General features: G+C 37.1%; 1 pseudogene; it reads left to right on the forward strand.

The window, feature by feature from the left end:
* Positions 1-20,956: 20,956 nt before the first annotated feature.
* Positions 20,957-22,558, forward strand: LOC100673597 (SNW domain-containing protein 1-like; annotated as a pseudogene).
* Positions 22,559-23,159: the final 601 nt, after the last annotated feature.

Consider the following 23,159-nt stretch of genomic DNA (forward strand, 5'->3'; position numbering starts at 1 on the left):
TATGCCCTGCTTTCAGCCAGGATCCATCTGACATCAGCAATACCTCTGGTTTCATGATCCCTTCTGAATCTGGTTTGAATTTTTGGAAGTTCCCTGTCTATATACTGCTGCAACCACCTTTGAATGATCTTCAGCAAAATTTTAGTTGTCTGTGATATTATGATACTGTTCGATAATTTCCTTTTTCAGTTGGATCAGTTTTATCTGGAATAGGCAAAAATATGGATGTCTTCCAGTCAGTTGGCCAGGTAACTGTCTTCCAAATTTCTTGGCATAGATGAGTGAACACTTTTGTATCTGTTTGTCGAAACATCTCAGTTGGTATCCAGTCAATTCCTGGAGGCTTGTTTTTCATCAATGTCTTTAGTACAGCTTGGACTTCTTTCTTCAGTGCCATCAGTTCTTGATCACATGCTACCTCCTGAAACGACTGAATATAAACCAATTCATTTTGATATAGTGACTGTGTATTTCTTCCATTTTCTTTAGATACTTCCTGAGTCATTCAGCGTTTTGCCCATAGTAGTATTCTCTATTGCAACTTCAGGCTTGAGACTTTTCTTCAGTTCTTTCAACCTGAGATATGCCAAGGCTTGTCTTCCCTTTTGGGAGGAGAAATACTACTAAAAACATGATTTTTAACCACATCAATGACAAATTTTTGACAAAACACCCCAAAATGAAGAAAGACACGGTTTTGTGTATGCTATCATTAAAGTAGTTCCTCAGAAAAGCTAGCTGAGAAAGCTAGTGTGGATCATAGAAAACTGAACTGTAAAACTGATTTAGTCCTAAGTTTTTTCAAAGAACCAAATCAGTTCTTCAAAAATTTTTGTTGTGAAATTCAAGTTACCACTTTTACTAGTTTTATTAGCTTGTTGTTAGTTGCCTTTGAGTTGATTCGGACTCACGGAACCTAGAATCTTATAATTTACCTAGTACTACATAGGTTCTTTTATAAACACAAATATTATTTATATACTTGAATAAATTATTTACATAAACAAAAACTTGAATTCCCATATTTGTAAGTAAGCAAGAAAATATATCCTGGAAAAAAAAATTCTCATATTAACAGTTTGATTTGTTTTTGGCTCAGTATCCATTTAAAAAGATAATTATTTCAGTTAAATCCAGCAGGTAAGTGTCCTACTCACAAAAATGAATTGAGACATAATTTTATAAATTTTATTTAACTCTTATTTTTCATTGTATTTCCATGTAAATTTGTATATGATGGAGTTCAGACTATATTTTAGAGTTAAATGCAAAGAAATAAATGAAGCGTTCTTTAACTTACACCTTACGTATGGTGAAAAGCACTACATAGACTAGCATAATAGTTTTGATTTTACAGCTGTTTTATATAAAAGAAAAAAAAAGCTTACACCAGTATTTAAGATAAAAAAGAATGGGCCATACAACAATATGAGAAATAATAATTCTTATAATTCTAAAGAAAATGATCTAAGTGAATAGTAAAAATAAATATGTTAATTAGCTAAGCACTAACCACACCTTAAAAAACTGTAAAATAATTTTTTAAAAATTGCCTTTAGTTTCCTGTATTGCTTTCTATGGAGATTCTGTGTTAACTTCATACAGTTTACAACTTTTTGGGCATAGAACAATAGAAATATTTACTTGTCTCAGTGATGACTACCAATCAGTCTAAATGGAGCAAACAAATTAAGGGAAAATTATATTTGAAGCTGGAATACTTAATTTGTATGCAAATAATATGCACAAGAAGTCAAATTAGCTGCTTAATTCTGTATCTGTAGAGGTTATTTTGAAATAACACAAATAAAGTGTCACAATAAAGATCAATTAGCCATCAAACTTTGAAATATTATCCAATTTACAGCAAACTTTTTTTAGAAATCTGATAGAGCAAGCAAAGGCAAACTTTAGTGTAATGATAAAAATGTACCTTAAAAACACACTTCTTTGAGACGTGTCTCAATAAAAGTACAGAACAAAAAGCAAGAAATAGGAATTATTGGAGTTACACATGGTCTTAGGCTGAGTTCTCTGTTGTTATTGTTGTTAGGTGTCGTCAAGTCAGTTCTGACTCATAGCGACCCTATGCACAGCAGAACGAAACACTGTCCGGGCCTGCACCATCCTTACACTTGTTGCTATGCTTGGGCTCATTGTTGCATCCACTGTGTCAATCCACCTTGTTGAGGGTCTTCCTCTATTCCGCTGACTTTTTACTCTGCCAAACATGATGTCCTTCTCCAGGGACTGATCCCTTCTGACAACATGTCCAAAGTATGCAGGGCACAGTCTCGCCATCCTTGCCTCTAAGGAGCATTCTGGCCACACTTCTTCCAAGACAGATTTGTTCGTTCTTTTGGCAGTCCATGGTATATTCAATATTCTTCACCAACCCCACAATTCGAAGGTGTCAACTCTTCTTCTGTCTTCCTTATTCATTGTCCAGCTTTCGCATGCATATGATGTGATTGAAAATACCATAGGTTGGGTCAGGCGCACCTTAGTCTTCAGGGTGACATCCTTGCTCTTCAACACTTTGAAGAGGTCCTTTGCAACAGATTTGCCCAATGAAATGCGTCTTTTGGTTTCTTGTCTGTTGCTTCCATAGCTGTTGGTTGTAAATCCAAGTAAAATGAAATCCTTGACAACTTCAATGTTTTCTCCGTTCATCATGATGCTCCTCATTGGTCCAGTTGTGAGGGTTTTTGTTTTCTTTATGTTGAGGTGTAATCCGTACTGAAGACTATGGTCTTTGATCTTCAAGTGCTTCAAGTCCTCTTCATTTTCAGCAAGCAAGGTTTTGTCATCTGCATAACGCAGGTTGTTAATGAGTCTTCCTCAAATCCTGATGCCCCATTCTTCTTCATATAGTCCAGCTTCTTGTATTATTTGTTCAGCATACAGATTAAATAGGTATGGTGAAAGAATACAACCCTGATGCACACCTTTCCTGACTTTAAACCAATGAGTATCCTCTTGTTCTGTCCGAACAGCTGCCTCTTGATCTATGTAAAGGTTTCTCAATTAAGTGTTCTGGAATTCCCATTCTTTGCAGTGTTATCCATAGTTTGTTATGATCCACACAGTCGAATGCCTTTGCATAGTCAGTAAAACACAGGTAAATATCCTTCTGGTATTCTCTGCTTTCAGCCAGGATCCATCCGTCATCAGCAATGATATCCCTGGTTCCATGTCCTCTTCTGAAACCAGCCTGATTTCCTGGCAGTTCCGTGTCGATAAACTGCTGCAGCCAATTTTGAATGATCTTGAGCAAAATTTTGTTTGTCTGTGATATTAATGATATTGTTCTATAATTTCCACATTCGATTGGATCATCTTTCTTGGGGATAGGCATAAATATGGATTTCTTCCAGAGAGTTGGCCAGGAAGCTGTCTTCCATATTTCTTGGCATAGATGAGGAAGGGTCAGTAGTTGGAAAATATGGCCTTTGTGATAGAAACAATGCCGGAGATCGAAAGACAGAATTTTGCAAGACCAACGACTTCTTCATCCCAAATACCTTCTTTCACCAACATAAATGGTGGCTATATACATGGACCTCACCGGATGGAACACACAGAAATCAAATTGACTACATCTGTGGAAAGAGACTCTGGAAAAGCTCAACATCATCAGTCAGAACAAGGCCAGGGGCCGACCGTGGAACAGACCATCAATTGCTCATATGCAAGTTCAAGCTGAAACTGAAGAAAATCAGCGCACATCCACAAGAGCCAAAATATGGACTTGAGTATATCCCACCTGAATTTAGAGACCATCTCAAGAATAGATTTGAAGCATTGAACACTAGTGACCTCAGACCAGATGAGTTGTGGAATGACATCAAGGACATCATCCATGAAGAAAGCAAGGGTCACTGAAAGACAAGAAAGAAAGAAAAGACCAAGATGGATGACAGAGGAGACTCTGAAACTTGCTCTTGAGCATCGAGCAGCTAAAGCAAAAGGAAGAATTGATGAAGTAAAAGAACTGAACAGAAGATTTCAAAGGGCCTATCGAGAAGATGAATTAAAGTATTATAATGACATGCGCAAAGAGCTGGAGATGGAAAACTAAAAAGGAAAAACACGCTCGGTGTTTCTCATGCTGAAAGAACTGAAGAAAAAATTCAAGCCTTGACTTGCAATAGTGAAGGATTACATGGGGAAAATATTAAATAGTGCAGCAAGCATCAAAAGAAGATGGAAGGAATTCACAGAGTCATTCACCAAAAAGAATTAGTTGATATTCAATCATTTCAAGAGGTGGCATATGATCAAGAACCAATGGTACTGAAGGAAGAAGTCCAAGCTGCTCTGAAGGCCTTGGTGAAAAACAAGGCTCCAGGAATTGATGGAATATCAATTGAGATGTTTCAACAAACAGATGCAGCACTGGAGGTGCTCACTCGTCTATGAGTTCTCTAGAGAGGCAAAACCAGTAAAGTGCATAAACATATATACAGAGAGTTTTATAGCAAGGAAACGGCTCAATCAATTGTAGAGGCTGGAATGCCCCAAGTCCTTGGATCAGGATAGAGACTCCTCCTAATTCATGTAGCCACAGGGGCTGATGAACTCAAGATGGGCAGGTCGGAGAGCAGGGCTCTTGCTCACAGGCTGCAAAGATCAAGAAATCTCAAGATTGGCAGGCAAGACCACAAGGCTTCTCCTGATTGACATAGCTGCAGAGCCTGGCAAACCCAAGACCAGCAGGTTCAAGAAAAGGGCTCTCACTCACAGGCTGTGAAGATTGATAAATTCCAAGACGGGCAGGTTAGCTGCTAGTTCAAGTCTCAAGAAGCAGAGGTCAGACGAACAGGAGGAAGCTGCAGGATCCAAAGCAGGCAAAACCCAAAACGTCCACTTATATTCAGATACAGGCCACACACCCAAGGAAACTCCCTTTCAATTGGGTGGCTATCACAGAAGATTCAGTCATGGAGAAGATCGCATAGAAACATTGAGAATCATGGCCCAGCCAAGGTGACATACAATCTTAACCATTACACGCATACAGTGTCTGTCAGCTGAAATTATATGAAGCAGAACACTAGTTTCATAATAATGTTACCGTTGTGGTTAGTTGATGTCGAGATGAGTCTAACTCATGTCAATCTTAGGTATAACAGAATGACATGTTGCCCAGGCCTGTGCTATTTTCAAGATTGCTGATATATTTCAGTCCATTGTTAGGACTATTGTGTTAATCATTGTGCATATCCTTTATTTTTGTTGTCCTGTTACTTTACCAAACATTATGGTGTTTTCTAGTGATTGGTATTTCCTGATTATATGCAAATTAGACAAGCTGAAGTCTAGCCAGCTCCTCTTCTAAGGAGACTTCTAATGGCATTTATTCTAAGACTGGTTTGTTTGGTCTTCTGGCAATATAGTCAATATTCTTTGCCAACATCACAATTTAATACATCTCTTCTTCTGTCTTCATTTTACATTGTCCAGCTTTCACATGCATATAAGGTGATTGAAAAGATCATGGCTTGGGTCAGGCTCACTTTAGTTAACAAAGTGAAAACTTGGCTTTTAAAAACGTTAGAGTCTTTAGCAGCAGATTTGCCCAATGCAATATCCCTTTGGATTTTTTTACCGCTTCTTCCATGGATAGTGATTGTTGATCCAAGCAGAATGATATAATAAACAACTTTAAATTTTTCTTCATTTATTGTGATGATTTCTATGGCCCAATTCCAAGAGTTTTCATTTTCTTTGTGTTCAGGTGTAACCCATACTGAAGGCTGTAAGCTTTGAACTTCTTCAGTAAGTGCTTCAAGTCCTCTTCATTTTCCAAAAGCATGGTTGTGCTTTCATCTTCCTCTAATTCTGGTGCCCCATTCTCCTTCATATAGCCCAGCTTTATGGATCATGTTCAACATACTGATTGAATAAGTAAGGTGAAAGGATACAACCTTGCCTACATCCTTTCAGTTTTGAACCACCCAGTAGTAGTCTCTTGTTCTGTTTGAAAGACAGCCTCCCGATCCACGTACAGGTTTCCTGTGTGCACATTTAAGTGTTCTGGAATTCCCAAAGTTTGTTATGGTCCTCAAAGCCAAATGCTGTGTAAACAATTTGCATCTATATCCACAAAGGATATTGGTCTATAGTTTTCTCGTGTTGTCATTGTCTTTAATATCAGGGAAAAATTGGAAGGTAAGAAGTGCTTCCTCCTTTTCTTTGTTTTGTGAAGAGTTTGAAAAGGATTGGTATAAAAAAAAAAAAAAAAATTGGTAGAATTCACCAAGAAAGCCATCTGGTCTGGGACTTTTCTTTGTTTGAAGGTGTTTACTTATTCTGTCTCTTTATTTGCTGTAAATCTGTCCAGATTACCTATTTATTCTTAAGTGAGTCTAGGTAATTTGTGTGTTTCTAGGAATTTTCCCCCTGTTGGCCTGAAGTTATTCATAATATTTGTTATAATTCTTTTTATTTCTGTAATGTCAGTAGCAATTTACAGATTTTATTTCTGACTTTAATTATTTGTATCATTTTTATTTTCTTCTTTGCCAGCATAGCTAAAAGTTTGTCAATATTATTGATCTTTTCAAACACCAAACTTTCTATTTTGTTGATATTCTCTATTATTTTTCTATTTTCTGTTTCATTTATCTCCACTGTAATCTTTACTGTTTTCTTCTTTCTGCTAGCTTTAGATTTAGTTGTTTTTCTGGCTCCTAAAGTTGTAAAGTTGTGCTATTATGTGTGATATTTCTTCTACTTTAACCTGGATGTTCACAGCTATAAACTTCCTTCTGAATGCTTCCTTTTCTACATCCCATACGTTGTGGTGTGCTGTGTTTTTGTTTCTTTTGTGTTTAAGTATTTTGCAATTTGATTCATTCTTTGATCCACTGGTTGGTAAACTGTGTCTTATTTAATTTCCACATATTTGTGAAAATTTTAGTGTTTCTTCTGTTACTGATTTCTAGCTTCATTACATTTGGTTGAAGAAGATACTTTGTATGATTTCAAGCTATTTAAATGTATTGAGACTTGTGACCTAAAAAAAATTGTGTAGTCTGGAGAATAATCCATGTGCAATGCAGAGGAAATGTATTCTGCTGTCAGTGAGTAGAGCGTTCTACATATGTCTGCTAGGTCTAGTTGATTTAGAATGCTGTTCTTTTTTTTTTAAATGATCTTCTTTCTAGATACCTTCTTCATTATTGAAAGTGATGTACTGAAGTCTTGAACTTTATTGTAAAGCTGTCTATTTCTCCTGTCAATATATGCTTCATCTATTTTGGGACTCTGTTGTTAGTTACACATGTTTATAATTGTATTTTTGATGAATTGACCCATTTATCAATATGTAATGTCATGCTTTATCTCTTGTAAGAGTTTTGGCTTAAAATCTATTTTGCTTGATAGAAATATAGCCACCCCAACTCTCTTTAAAAAAAAAAAAAAAAAACTTTTTTTTTTTAACTCTCTTTTGGTTACTATTTGCATGGAATATTTTTCACATCCTTTGACTTTCAAACTATTTGTGTCTTTTAAGCTGAAATGCATCTCTTTATCTCTTTATCTGTGCTAAAGAAGGTCTCAATTCTGCCAATTTGCTTTTTTTATGTATGTCTTGTACAGTTTTTGTCCCCCATTTCCTCTATTTCTAACTGCTTTATGTTTTTGTTGATTTTTTTTTTAAATAGGGAACAATTTGGTTCCAGTCTCATTTCCTTATTTGTATATTTTCTAGGTATATTCTAGAAAATTTAACACCCTAAATGTTTAACAATACAGGTTGAATTGATACCTACTTAACTGCAATAGTAAATAGAAACACTGCACTATACAACTCTGCCTCCCATTATGTTGGCATTGTCATACATTATTTCTTCATATATTGTGTACCCATTAATATAGATTATAATTATTCATATACATTCATCTTTTAAATCATGTTGTACCTAAAAAATGGAGTTACAAACCAAAAATTCAATAATACTGCTTTATATATTTTCTGTTGCAGTTATTTTTACCAAAGATTTAATTTTTTCATGTGGCTCAAGTTATGTTTTAGCATCCTTTCATTTCAACCTGAAATTTTCACTCTAGCATTTCCTGTAGGGCACATCTAAGGTAACAAACTCTTTCAACTTTTGTTCATCTAGGAATATCTTAATTTCTCCCTCGTTTTTGAAGGGCAGTTTTACTGGATATAGAATTCTTGGCTATTTTTTTTTCTTCTTCAGAATTTTAAATATGTCATTTTGCTACCTTCTAGTCCTCACGGTTTCTACAGTGAAATCATTAGTTAAATATATAAAGGAGAGAAGTGAGTGAGCAGAAAGACATATGGACCTCATACCACCAATAAACAAGAGCTATTAGAATAGCACATCCTTTGGACCTGGGATCCGTGCACTGAAAATTCCTCGACCAGGGAAAATTAATGAGAAAGACCTTTCCCCAGACCTGACAGACAGAGAATGCCGTCCCCTGTGGCTGACACGTGAATTTGGACTTATGGCCTCCTAGCTGGTGAGAAAATAAATTTCTCTTCGTTAAAGCCATTTGCTTGTGGTAGTTCTGTTATAGCAGCACTAGATAGATAAGACATCAGCCATTGAAAGCCCTATAGAGCACAGTTCCACTATGACACAGATAAGGTCTCAATGAGTCAGAGTTGACTCAACAGCAGTTGTTAAAAAAATCTTCAAGTTCCTTGATTCTTTTTTTTTACTATTATTATTCATGCTCAAGTATGTTGTTAATTACCGTATTTTTGTTGTCCTTTTTGGCTCCAGACATTCTTTATACAATTTATTTCTCTTCACTGAAATTCTCATTTAGTTCATACATTGCTTTCCTGGTTTCCTTTATTTTTTTTCATGTTTTCCTTTAGGGCTTTGAGTGAATTTAAGAGAGTTGTTTTTTTAAAGTCTTTGTCTAATAACTCAAATGTCTGGGATTTCTCAAGGGTAGTTTGTATTGCTTTATGCTATTCTTTTGAATAGGCAATATTTCACTGTTTCTTTGTATGCCGTATGATTTCTCTTGAAAATTTTATATTTGAATATTATAATGTGATAATCCTGGAAATTGAACACTCCCTTCTCCAGTTTTTTTTTTTTTTGATTTTTATCAGCTGTAATATTTCTTTAGTATTTTTTCAAAACTGTTCTTCAAAGACTATATTCCACTACAATGGAAAAGCTCAATATCTTCAGTTGGAACAAGGCCAGGGACTAATTGTGGAACAGACCATCAATTCCTCATATGCAAGTTCAAGACGAAACTGAAGAAAATCAGAACAAGTCCACGAGATCAAAAATTTGACCTTGAGTATATACCACCTGAATTTAGAGACCATCTCAAGAATAGATTTGAAGCATTGAACACTAGTAACCAAAGGCCAGACAAGCTATGGAATGATATCAAGAACACCATACATGAAGAAAGCAAGAGGTTGTTGAAAAGACAGGAAAGAAAGAAAAGACCAAGGTGAATGTCAGAGGAGGCCCTGAAACGTGCTCACTAACGTTGAGCAGCTACAGCAAAAGGAAGAAATGATGAAGTAAAAGAACTGAACAGAAGATTTCAAAGGGTGGCTAGAGAAAACAAAGTAAAGTATCATAATGACATGTGTAAAGAGCTGGAAATGGAGAGCCAAGAGGGAAGAATATGCTCTGCATTTCTCAAGCTGAAAGAACTGAAGAAAAACTTCAAGCCTCGAGTCGTAATACCAAAGGATTCTATGGGTAAAACATTAAACGATGCAGGAAACATCAAAAGAAGATGGAGGGAATACCCAGAGTCATTATACCAAAAAGAATTAGTCGATGTTCAACCATTTCAAGAGGTAGCACATGATCAGGAACTGATGGTACTGAAGGAAGAAGTCCAAGCTGCTCTGAAGACATTGGCAAAAAACAAGTCTCCAGGAATTGGCAGAATATCAATTGGAACGTTTCAACAAATGGATGCAGTGCTGGAGGTTCTCAGTTGTCTATGCCAAGAAGTATGGAAAACAGCTTCCTGGCCAACTGACTGGAAGAGATCCATACTTATGCCTGTTCCCAAGAAAGGTGATCCAACCTAATGTGGAAATTATAGAACAATATATATCACATGCAAGCAAAATTTTGCTGAAGATCATTTAAAAATGGCTGCAGCAGTATATTGACAGGGAACTGCCAAAAATTCAGGCTGGTTTCAGAAGAGGATGTGGAACCAGGGATATCATTGCTGATGTCAGATGGATCCTGGCTGAAAGCAGAGAATACCAGATGGATGTTTACCTGTGTTTTATTGACTATGCAAAGGCATTCAACTGTGTGGATCATAACAAATTATGGATAACCTTGTGAAGAATGGGAATTCCAGAACACTTAATTGTGCTCATGGGGAAACTTTACATAGATCAAGAAGCAGATGTTCAGACAGACGAAGGGGATACTGATTGGTTTAAAGTCAGAAAAGGTGTGCATCAGAGTTGTATTCTTTCACCATACCTATTCAGTCTTTATGCTGAGCAAATACTCCGAGAAGCTGGACTACATGAAGAAGAATGGGGCAACAGGATTGGAGGAAGACTCATGAACAACCTGCGTTATGCAGATGACACAACCTTGCTTGCTGAAAGTGAAGAGGACTTGAATCACTTACTAATGAAGATCAAAGACCACAGCCTTCAGTATGGATTGCATCTCAAAGAAAACAAAAATCCTCACAACTGGACCAATGAGCAACATCATGATAAATGGAGAAAAGATTGACGTTGTCAAGAATTTCCTTTCACTTGGATGCACAATGAACACCCATGGAAGTAGCAGTCAAGAAATCAAAGGCAGATTACATTGGGCTAATCTGCTGCAAAGGACTTCTTTAAAGTGTTGAAAAGCAAAGATGTCACCTTGTAGAGTAAGGTGCGCCTGACCAAGCCATGGTTTTTTCAATCACAGCATAGGCGTGTGAAAGCTGGACAATGAATAAGGAAGACCGAAGAAGAATTGACACCTTTGAATTGTGGTGTTGGAGAAGAATATTGAATATACCATGGACTGCCAAAAGAACGAACAGATCTGTCTTAGAGGAAGTACAACCAGGATGCTCCTTAGAAGCAAAGATGGCGAGACTGCGTCTTACATACTTTGGACATGCCGTCAGGAGGAATCAGTCCCTGGAGAAGGACATCATGCTTGACAAAGTGCAGGGTCACAGGAAAAGAGGAAGACCCTCTACAAGGTGGATTGACACAGTGGCTGCAACAATGAGCTGAAGCATGACAATGGTTGTAAGGATGGCGCAGGACCAGGCAGTGTTTTGTTCTGTTGTGCATAGGATTGCTATGAGTCGGAACTGACTCGACCGCACCTAACAACAGATTTCATGTCATATGCTATCACTAAAATCTCAGTTCCTTTAGCTTGTGTTCTACTGGTGGTTTAATGAATATTTCCATGAATGCTTAGTTCTAAAAAAAAGAAAGAAAAAACGAAAATTCAAACGGAAAAGCAACAGTCTCAGGAAAAAAAAATAAAACTTTCTTCCAATTTTTGCAAATTATCTCAGTGAAAAAGCAATATTTAGCTAGGATACGCTTATCCTAGATATCAACTCAATGTGAAAACTTATGTTCTTTTCACACCCTTTTGAGCATACATTTGGGGCATATATCTGTCCTCCTAATGTCCCACTATGCGTGTGTGTTTTGGAATACCCTAATTTCCCAAAGAAATCCTCTCCCAGTTTTTTTTTTTTTTTTTCCTCTCAGGTGTTTACGTGGTTTATTGTAAGTGTCAACCATACAAAATACAGTCTAAAGCCCCCAGTGGCTTTAGATTGACCATTTCACTTACAGAGTTTCCCAGCTATGCCTGTCACTTTTGAACTCTTGAGTGCTGAGACAGATGAGACAGAAACAAGTGTCTTTCCTTAATATTTCAGGTAGCTATTAGACAGGTTAGAACAGACTTACACAATAATTTTTGAATAAGGTGTCCTCTGCTCCCTCTGGTACCAGGGACCAAGATATAATACAAGGAATGTGGGCTTTTGTCTTCAAGGTTGTCACTAAACTGGAGACACGGTGATGCATGGGCAAATAATAAAGCAACAAAGCCTTCCTGCCGTTTTTATGTTGTCTTTTTACTGATTAAGCATCTGCTTAGTTGCAATAAACCTTTCACTGCTTTCCAGAGTTCTGACAAATCTGGTCCTGGGGGTTTCTGCGCCTAGTTGTTGATGACATTTCTGTAGAGGGACAGGAACTTGGAATTGCCTGCTTCACCATCTCTCTGATCTTACTCCTCAGTTTTATATTTTTTTATGTACTTCCTCTCCTATCTATTCAATACACAATCCTCACTAACTTCAATGTCTTATAAAAACAGTTTTATTATTATTTTCTAACATATTAATTTTCAGCAAAATTTAGTTGTGTGGAATGGTTACTTAGAAATTTCAGAAAAAACTCAGCATTTCATTTGCGATAAATCAGACTGTTTTCCAGAAGATAATAATCATAAATATCTGCACAACTGAAAACATAAGCGTATGTATATCAACCAAATATTAATATAATTTAAAAAATTGGAAAATCCATAATTATAGTGGGAAGGTTAATCTCATATTTTTTAAGATTTTATGAATAGTTATAAACATCTTGTGAAAAATAAAACTGATATTCTAGATATCAATGTCTTTGTCTTGCATCTTGAGCACATAATTTTTCCCTGTAAACCTCACTCCCTAGAGTACTGGAAGAAAGGTCTATCTAATTCATATTCTCATTCTCTCTCTGTCTTTTTCCATGCCTTGCTCTTGTCCTCACATTCCACTTTCTAGTTCTTCCATTTCCCATTTATTTATAGGCAACTTGCCTCTTCTCACTATCGTTTTTGTCGTTAAATGTCATCGAATAGGTTCTGACTCATACTGACCCTATGTACAACAGAAGGAAACACTGCCCAGTCCTGTGCTATCCACACAATCATTGCTATTTTAGCAATATAGAGCAATATGGAGCCCACTGTTGCAGCCACTATGTCAGTCCATCTCCTTGAGGGTCTTCCTTCACTTTACCAAGCATGATGTCCTTCTCCAGGGAATTGTCCCTCCTAATAACATGTCCAAAGAACATGAGAAGTAGCCTCACCATCCTTGTTTCTAAGCAGCATTCTGGCTGTGCTTCCTCCAGGACAACTTGTTAGTTCTTCTGATAGCCTTTGGCATATTCAATATTCTTCTTAACTCTGTAATTCAAAGACTTCAAATCTTTTTCAGTCTTCATTATTCATTGTCCAGCTTTTGCATGCATTTGAGGAGATTAAAAGTACCATGGCTTGGATTAGGTGCAGCTTAGTCCTCAAAGTGACATCTTGCTTTTTCACACTTTAAAGAGGTCTTTCCCTGCACATTTGCTCAGCGAAATATGTCATTTGATTTCTTGACTACTGTTTGCATGGGTGTTGTGGATCCAAGTAAAATGAAATCCTTGACAACCTCAATATTTTCCCCTTTTATCGTGATGTTGTTTGTTGGTCCATTTGTGAGGATTTTCGTTTTCTTTATGTTGAGGTGTAATGCATAATAAAGGCTGTGGTCTTTGATCCTCATCAGTAAATGCTTCAAGTATTCTTAGCATTCAGTAAGCAAGGTTGTGTCATCTGCATATTGCAGGTAGTTAATGAGTCTTCTTCCAATCCTGATGCCCTGTTCTTCTTTATATAGTCCAGCTTCTCAGATTATTTGCTTAGCCTACAAATTGAATATGTATAGTGAAAGTATACAACCCTGATGCACACATTTCCTGACTTTAAAACCACACAATATCTGCTTGTTCTGTTCCAACTACTGCCTCTTGGTCTAGATACAAGTTCCACACGAGCACAATTAAGTGTTCTGGAATTCCCATTCTTCACTATATTATTCATAATTTGTTATGATTCACAGTTGAATGTGTTTTTATAATCAATAAAACACAGGTAAACATCTTTCCGGTATTCTCTGTTTTCAGCCAAAATCCATCTGATATCAGCAATGATATCCCTCATTCCACATCCTCTTCTAAATCCAGCTTGAAGTTCTGGCAGTTCCCTGTCTATGTACTGCTGCATTTGTTTTTTTAATTATCTTCAGCAAAACTTTATTTGCATGTGATATTAAGTATATTGTTCAATAATTTCTGCGTTCAGTTGGGTCACCTTTAGTTGGAATTGGCATGTAAATAGATTTCTTCCAGTCAGATGGCCTGGTAGCAGTCTTCCAAATTTCTTAGCATAGAAAAGTGAGTGCTTCCAGTATTGCATTCATTTGTTGAAACATCTCAATTGGTATTCCATCAATTCCTGATGGCTTGTTTGTCGCCAATGATTCCAGTGCAGCTTGGCCTTCTTCCTTCATTACCATTGGTTCTTAACCATATGCTGCCTCCTGAAAGGGTTGAACATTGACCAATACATTTTGGTACTGTTACTCTGTGTACTCCTTCTATCTTACTATTACTATTCTCAAAATAAACCAAAACCAAACCAAACCAAACCCATTGCCTTCAAGTACATTCTGACACATAGTGAGCCTATAGTACAGACTAGAACTCCCCCATAGAATTTCCAAGAAGTGGCTGGTGAATTTAAACCATCGACATTTCTAGTTAGCAGCCCTCACTCTTATCCACCGTGCCAGGACGACTCCATTCTCAAAATACCTCCTGGTATCTGTAAACTTTTTTGCTAAGTTCTACAAATGAAAAAGAAATGCAGTGTACTAATGTTGAACATCATAATTACTTTGTTAAAATGACTTCTAGTGTATTAATACATTAATTAAAGCATAGGATATATGTGTTTCATTATAACATTGAATATTCAACTTAAAACAGATAAAACATTTTGTTCTGATTTTATTCATCTTTTGTGTCCTTTTAGTTACTCCAATGATGTAGATATAAATTGATAAAACTAGAAGACACATTATACTGAATGATTTACATAATTCATTTAATATTCTGTCAGTAAGAATAGCACAGGATAGGTGTATCTGACTGATATGAATAGGCCAGTTGTACTACTTAATCCTGAGTCTAATAGGAATGTGGTAATGAAACATAACTTAAGGTATCTGTGTTAGTCATCTAGTGCTGCTGTAACAGAAATACGACAACTGGATGACTTTAAGAAAGAGTTTATTTTCTCACGGTAAAGTAGGCTAAAAGTCCAAATTCAGGGCCTCAGCTCCAGGTGAAGGCTTTCTGTCTCTGTTAGCTCTGGAGGAAGGTTGTTGCCCTCAATCTTCCCCTGGTAGAGAATCTTTTCAGGTGCAGGGACCCCATGTCCAAGAGACCCCCTCTGCTCCTGGTGCTTCTTTCTTGGTGGTACGAGGTCCCCAACTCTCTGCTTGCTTCTCTTTCCTTTTTATCTCTTGGGAAACAAAGGTGGTGCAGGCCATACCCCAGGGAAATTCCCTTTACATTGGGTCAGGGATGTGGCCTGGGTAAGGTTGGTGTTATAATCCCACTCTAATCCTTTCGACATAAGATTACAGTCACAAAATGGAGGACAACTATAATGACAGAAGTCATGTCCCAACCAAATTGATACACATATTTTTGGGGGGACATAATTCTATTCATGACAGTATCTCTTTTCTTTTTTTTTTTTTCTTTATTACTTAAATCATTTTGAATGACCAGGGCCATGTAAAAAAATCATAACTTATAGGAAAAATTGGTGCCCAATACAAAATTTATACCTTCACTGTATTCTATGTTGACATATTTATTTACATGTATATACAATACCATAATACTAAAACCATCATGGCTAAAGTTATCCAAAAGAAATATTATCAACATACAATGGAAATGAAATTTTTCTGATGGTCACTATGAGTTGGAATTGACTCAATGGCCACAGGTTATAATGTATTTATTGTTGTACTGTCAATATACCTTGAACACTTTTTCTTCGTTCACTCACCACATAGTTATTAGATGTTTACTGGGTGTTGGGCACTGCTCTGAATGTTGGTTATACAATGATGAAAGAGAATTCTTGTACTTACTAAGTTTCTAGTGAACTTGTCATTAGACAGTAAACTAGCAATCAACTTGGGATAAAAACTGCATAGAAAATAAAAAGCTTGCTGAATTTAGGATAAACATTTATAAGGAAATGACATATAAAATATGACTCAAAATAGAAAAACACAGCTAAGAGAAAAGGAGCAGCATGCGAAAGAATTATGAAGCAATAGAAAACTAAATGTGCAATCAACTGACAGAACATCTTTTTTGTTGTAGGAGAGTAAAAGAGGGTGAATAATATAAATTGCAGTTTGAGATGTAGGCAGAGATTGATTAATACAGAGTTTAATAAGACATACTAAGGATATTGGTTTGTTTTCAATAGTAGTACAAAAGCATTTATTCAGCAGTGTGACATGATATCATTCACTTTCCAAAAATTTATTTGGCCTCTGAGCGAATAATTGACTCTGTTGTTTTTGTTAGGTGCCGTCGAGTCGATTCTGACTCATAGCCACCCTATTCACAACAAAATGAAACACTTCCAGCTCCCGCACCATTCTCACAATTATTGTCATGCTTGAGCCCATTGTTGCAGCCACTGTGTCAATCCATCTCTTTGAGGATCTTCCTCTTTTTCACTGACTCTCTACTCTACCAAGTATGATGTCCTTCTCTAAGGACTAGTGCCTCCTGATAACATGTCCAAAGTACATGAGAAATAGTCTCACCATCTTAGCTTCTAAGGAGCTTTCTGTCTATACCTCTTACAAGACAGATTTGTTTGTTCTTCTAGAAGTCCATGGTATATTCAATATTCTTCTCCAACACCATAATTCAAAGACATTAGTTCTTCTTCCATCTTCCTTATGCATTGCACAGATTTGGCATGAGTAGATTCAGGTGGAATACTCAAGGTGGTATTTTGGCTCTGGTGGACTTGCTCTAATTTCCTTTTCACCTTTTTCATTATTGTCAATTTTGTGTTTGCTGAGTCTTTATGTTTTTCTTCTTTTTTTATTTTGATGAGTAGGTTAGTTATAGCTTCCTTTGTGGTTACTTAAAAATTTATTTTTATTTTTCTAAGTTTAACCATTATTTTATTTCTTGATATTCCCTTAACTTCCTCTCCATATGGAAATTCTATGGCTACACTGTTTATTCCCACTTATTTATTTATTTGACCTTGTCATCCTTTACTTACTGACATCTCTGGTTCCCTATTTTCAGTCTTTTAGCTTTGACTTGTTTTTGTGACTTCCCTATCTGGGTTGACAACTGGTTGACATGTCCTTTGGTCTAGTCTTGGGCTGTTGTCTGATATTGTTGGTTCTGGAACTATGGGACTTCCTTTAATATTTCTAGTATTTTTTTTTTTTTAAATTTCCTTAACTTCTGTTTATCTGAAAATGACTTAATTTCACCATTGTATTTGAGAGACAGTTTTATTGGATATGTAATTCTTGGTTGGCAATTTTTTTCCTTAAAGGCTTTATATATGTCATCCCATTGCCTTCTTGCCTGCATTGTTTTTGCTGAGTAGTTAGAGCTCTTTTTTTTTTTTTTTTTAGAGCTCAGTCCTATTGGTTCTCCTTTGTAGGTGATTTTTCTTTTATCCCTAACCACTCTCAAGATCCTATCTTTGTCTTTGGTTTTGGCCTGTTTCATTATGGTATGTCTTGGTAACTGTCTTTTGGAATCTACTCGGTGTGAGTTTTGATGAGCTTCTTGGATAGATATCTTCTTGTCTTTCATGATACCAGGGAAGTTTTTTTGCCAGCAATTCTCTCTGTGTTTTCTGTTATCCCCCCCGTTTTGGTATTCCAATCACTCGTGGGTTTTTCCTCTTGATAGTGTCCAACATAATTCTTAGTGTTTTTTCATTTTTTTTAATTCCTTTTTTCTGATTTTTTCTCAAGTAAACTGGTGTCAAGAGATTTATCATCAATCTCACTAATTCTGACTTCCATTGCCTCAGTTCTACTCCTATAACCTTGTATTGAGTTGCCAAATTCTGAAAATTTAATGTTAATCTTTTCGATTTCTAGTTGCTGTCTCTCTATGATTTCTAGCAGACTATTTAATTTGTTGTTTGTTTCTTATGTTGTTTTCCTGAATTCCTCTATTGTTTTGTCTATGTTGTCCTTTGCTTGCTCTGAGTTTTGACTGATCTTATTCCTTATCTCTTGGAGAGCTCTGTATATTAGTTTTTTTTAATTCTAACTCAGGTAATTCCATGAGTTTATCTTCCTCCAGAAGGTTTCCTGGTTTATTTTGGTCACTTGCTGGAGCCATTTTGCTTTGCTTCTTTATGTGATTTGATAATGACTGCTGTCTCTGAACCATCAATAAGTTATTATATTTATTTATTATATGCTTGTTTATTGTGTCCTAGCTTTTTTGTTTGTTTTGATATGTCCAAGTAGACTGGGCATGTGAGCTACTTTGGTTATTGGCATGTTTGAAGACCTCACATCCTATCTCTAGGTAGTTAGAGCAGCTACTAGGTGTGTGAGCCCATGGGTCTGTTCACTTTCCTTGTGTGGATGTGGCACAGGTGTCCAGGTCATCAGTCACCAAGTGTGTGGTACAAACTCTCACCCTATTGCTCTTTCCACAGATGTAGTTGATTTGATTCTTGGGTATTCCATCTGGTGAGATCTACATGTATAGTTGCAGCTTATGTTGTTGAAAAAAGGTATTCGCAATGAAGAAGTCATTGTTCTTGCAGAATTCTGTCACGTGATCTCTGGCATCATTTCTTTCACTAAGGCCATGTTTACCAACTACTGATCTTTCTTCTTTGCTTCCAAATTTCAAATTCCAATCACTAGTAATTATTAATGCATCTTGATTGCATGTTCAAGCAATTTTAGACTGTGGAAGTTGGTAAAAATCTTTAATTCTTCATCTTTGGCCTTAGTGGTTATTGCATAAATTTGAATAATAGTCTTATTAAGTGGTCTTCCTTGTAGGCCTATGGATATTACCAGATCACTGACAATATTGTACTTTAGGATAGATCTTGAAATGTTCTTTTTGCTGATGAATGTGATGCTATTACTCTTCATTTTGTGATTTCTGGCATAGGAGAGCATATGATTATCTAATGCAAAATGGCCAATACCAGTCCATATGAACTTTCTAATGCATAGGATATAAATATTTATGTGTTTTGTTTCATTTTTGACAACTTCCAATTTTCCTAGATTTATACTTCGTACATTCCACAGTCCTATCATTAATGGATGTTTACAGCTGTTTCTTCTTATTTTGAGTAGTGTCTCATCAACAAATGAAGGTCCTGAAAACTTGACTCCATCCACATCATTAAGGTTAACTGTACTATAGGGAGGTAGCTCTTCCCCAGTCATATTTTGAATGCCTTCCAACCTGAAGGGATCATCTTATGGCACAATATCCTACAATGTTCTGCTGTTATTCATAAGGTTTTCAAAAGGCCAAATTTTTTCAGAAGTAGACCACCTTTTTTTTTAGACCACCGGGTCCTTCTTCCTAGCCTGTCTTAGTTGGGAAACTCGGCTGAAACCTGTTCACCATGGGTGACCCTTCCAGTATTTGAAATACTAGTGGCATAGCTTCCAGCATCACAGCAACTCACAAGCCACCACAGTCTGACAAACTGACAGACAAGTGGTGGAATGGACTCTAAACTAGCTTTACAGAAATGAGGAGAACAATTAAGAAGCTAATGAGATTATCAAGGTGAACAATGAGGTAGCCTGAGTTAAGGTTGTATAAGAGAAGATGAACAACCTCCTGTTGTTATCCACAAGGTTTTCACTGGTTAATTTTCAGAAGCAGACTGCCAGGTCTTTCTTCCCAGTCAGTTTTCATCTGGAAGCTCTTCTGAAATCTGTCCATCATGGTTGAGCCTACTGGTATTTGAAATACTGGTGGCATAGCTTCCATCATCATAGCAACATGTAAGCCACCTCAATACAACAAATTAATAGATGGGGTGTTGGTGAAGACTATTTAATATACCATGGATTGCCAGAAGAATGGACAAATCATTCTTGGAGGAAGTATGTCAAGAATTCTCCTTAGAAGTGAGGGTAGGAAGACATTGTCTCACTTACTTTGGACATGTTATCAGGAGGGAATAATCAGTGCAGAAGAGTATTATGCTCGGTAGAGGATCAGCAAAAAAGAGGAAGACCCTCAGTGAAATGGATGGGCACAGTAGATGCAATAATGGGCTCAAAACTAGCAATGATTGTGAGGATGGCACGGGGCCAAGCAACCTTTCATTCTGTTATGTTATGAGTTGAAAGTGACTCAACATCACCTAAGAACAACAACAATCATTCACTAACAGCTGACAATATATATCTCAATTTATGGCAGGTTTATATATATATTTTTTAACAATTAAAGTGTTATCTATGGTTTGATGGTTAAGCGTATGTGTCAACTTGGGTAGAACTTGATTCTCAGCGGTTTTGCAGATACTATATAATCATCCTCCATTCAGTTTAAAGCCAATCATTTGAAAGTCGGTCACTTCCCTTGGGGGCGTGGCCTGCATCCAACGTATATGAATGTTCTGGTATAGCTCCCCTCTCTTAATCCTGCATCTGACTCCTCATGCTTTGACCTCCAGTTCTTGGAACTTGAGCCACCATCATTTCACCTGATCTGCCAAGTTTGGGTTCATCAGCCCCTGCAACCATTTGAGTCAGGAGAAGTCTCCAGACTGATACTTGACCCACTGATTTGGGACTTGCCAACCTCCACAAAGGTGTGAGCCACTTACTTGAGGTAAATCTCTCTATATATATTTACGTATAGACACTTCCCTGGTTTGTTTCTCTAGAGAACTCTGCCTAAGACAGAAACCAATCACTGCTGACACTCAGGGAAGTACCTTTCCATTTCTGCTTAGGTACTACCCAATTCTTGAATATTCTGCCCAAATTAACCTCATCTAAGCAGAAGAAGATGGGGCTTATCATCTTTTTACCTACACCAACCCAGGTGTATCAGGACCAGCTTGAAGCCAAAGAAAAGGCAAATTCCCAGAGATCACAGCAAAACTCACTGGTGTCCTTTAGAAGAGGGCCTCCTCCATACAGGTGCCAGAAAGGCTGGAGACCTCTGCCCTTAGAGGATTTTGGAGATGGAAGCACTTTTCCAGAAAACCATGTGGCCCAGTATCCACTGGATATGGGACAAAGGAAAATGGTGTTCAGTGAACTGATCGTTCAGGTGGATGATTAAGGAAAATTAAACTGGATCCAATTGTTCAATAAGGAAAAGTCAAAAGACAAGGTCATTTATAGCAAATACACTGACCTGATTCCCAAAGAAGTGGTGAATGCAGAAGACCCAGACCTGCAACGACCTAAGGAAGAAACCATTGAGATAAGAGAAAAGAATAGCCTTAGAAAAATCTGTATCAAGAAGGTCACCCAGGCCATGCCAGTTTGAGCAGCTGATAAACTGGCTTCTGCTCTGTACATTCTGTAGACACTATCTCAGCAAGGAGTGACTTTCCACTCAGGAGCTAACTAGAGGGTTATTTACATGGTAGAAATGCAAAAAGATCCAGTGGAACATCCAAGGTTAAAGATAAATAGGAAAACTCCTCCAGGACTACCTTTTCCTCCTGCAACTGTCATGCATTCTCCAAGTTAAAAGGTGGCCATGAAAGAACAAGACTGGGAGATTCTTCCTTGTATATCAGAATGGAAAAACACAAAGAGTTGCACAATTCCATCAGACAAATGTCTGGCTCCTGAAGGATGAGGATTACAGAGAGTTCATATCAATGAAAATTTAGCCAAACTAGCTGGTGCCCTCTGCATCGCTGATCACAAGGCTCATGAAGCTGTAGAAATGCATGCCCAAGTAGAGAGAAAGATAGCTCAGAAAGAAAAGGAAAAATATGAATAGAAACTTTGAGAAACAGCTCAGAAAGCCAGGGAGAGGAGAGCTGAGATCAAAGTCCATATGGAAAAAGACGATGGGAAGAGGCTTGTGGAAGGGAAAAAAAAAATTGGCATGATAAGTGGAAAGAGAAACACCATTGCTGGAATCTTTCCAGGGCAGCTCCTGAGAAGGGGTCAAAATTGCAGAGAAATGAATACCGAGACATCATTTAAGTCATCACTCTTGGTGTGTACAGGCCTCAGGCTTGCAATCAAGTTCAGTATGACTGAAGGCTCTTCAACCAATCGAAGGGTATGGACAGTGGTTTTTCAGACTGAGAAGATTAAATTTACAATGCTTATGATAAAGCCTGGGGATGTAGTCAAGATATGGCCCAGGGTATTAACAGGCCTAGTGAACATTTGGACAAAAACATGCATAGTGATGACCTAGAAGCCAGAATCAAGGTCAGATTTGCTCACAATAAGGAGTTTTCTGGTTTAGACGATAGGCAGAGAGGCCCAGAAGGACACACTCAGTTTGAAGATGATCCCTTCAGTTTGAACAAGTTTTTGCAAGAAGACAAAGAGCATAGGTAACTCTAAAAGACCTACAGATAGCAGCCATCCCAAGAAACATGAACAGGAAGTCAAGAAGGGGAATAAGAAGTAGATGCACCTCTCCTCAAAGTGAATAAGCTATTAGTTATAACCCTAATGATGCAAGTTGCGTGGGAGGAATACTTTGTAAATGATAGAGGAAAAAACAAAAAAACTGGGTGCCAGATCCCAGCACTACTTTTTTGACAGAAGAAAGAGGAGATAGAAAATTCTACCTTGAGCTATTTCATTTTTTCAAAGAGTGGATTGTGCTTGTGCTTCTCCCACCTCTCAGCGTTTGCAGAACATATTGCCCAGCACATAAAAATTAAGACCACTTCCTTTTGTGTGACACTAGTAATTTGGGGTTAATGCGTTTCAGGAGAACAACGGCTTATAAAAAATAAAGTTATCCCAACCTCTGTGAAAAGGACGATGTCCACATATAGGAACTGTCATGTCTAATGAATGTTTACCCTTTTGTGCTCTGTTTTAATATGGAGTGGGGACAGAAAGCTCTTGCTTGGTGTGACTCTGTGTTTCAAATAGAAACGTTTAGTGAGATTAAATTAAAAAAAAATCAAGAGCCTTACAAAAAACAAAAGAAAACAAAATTAAAAAAGAGCAGTTTAGGCACAGATGCAAGCAAGCAGAGATGGGGTAATATAGATGCC

The sequence above is a fragment of the Loxodonta africana genome, chromosome 5 (assembly GCF_030014295.1).
Source record: "Loxodonta africana isolate mLoxAfr1 chromosome 5, mLoxAfr1.hap2, whole genome shotgun sequence".
NCBI lineage: Eukaryota > Metazoa > Chordata > Mammalia > Proboscidea > Elephantidae > Loxodonta > Loxodonta africana.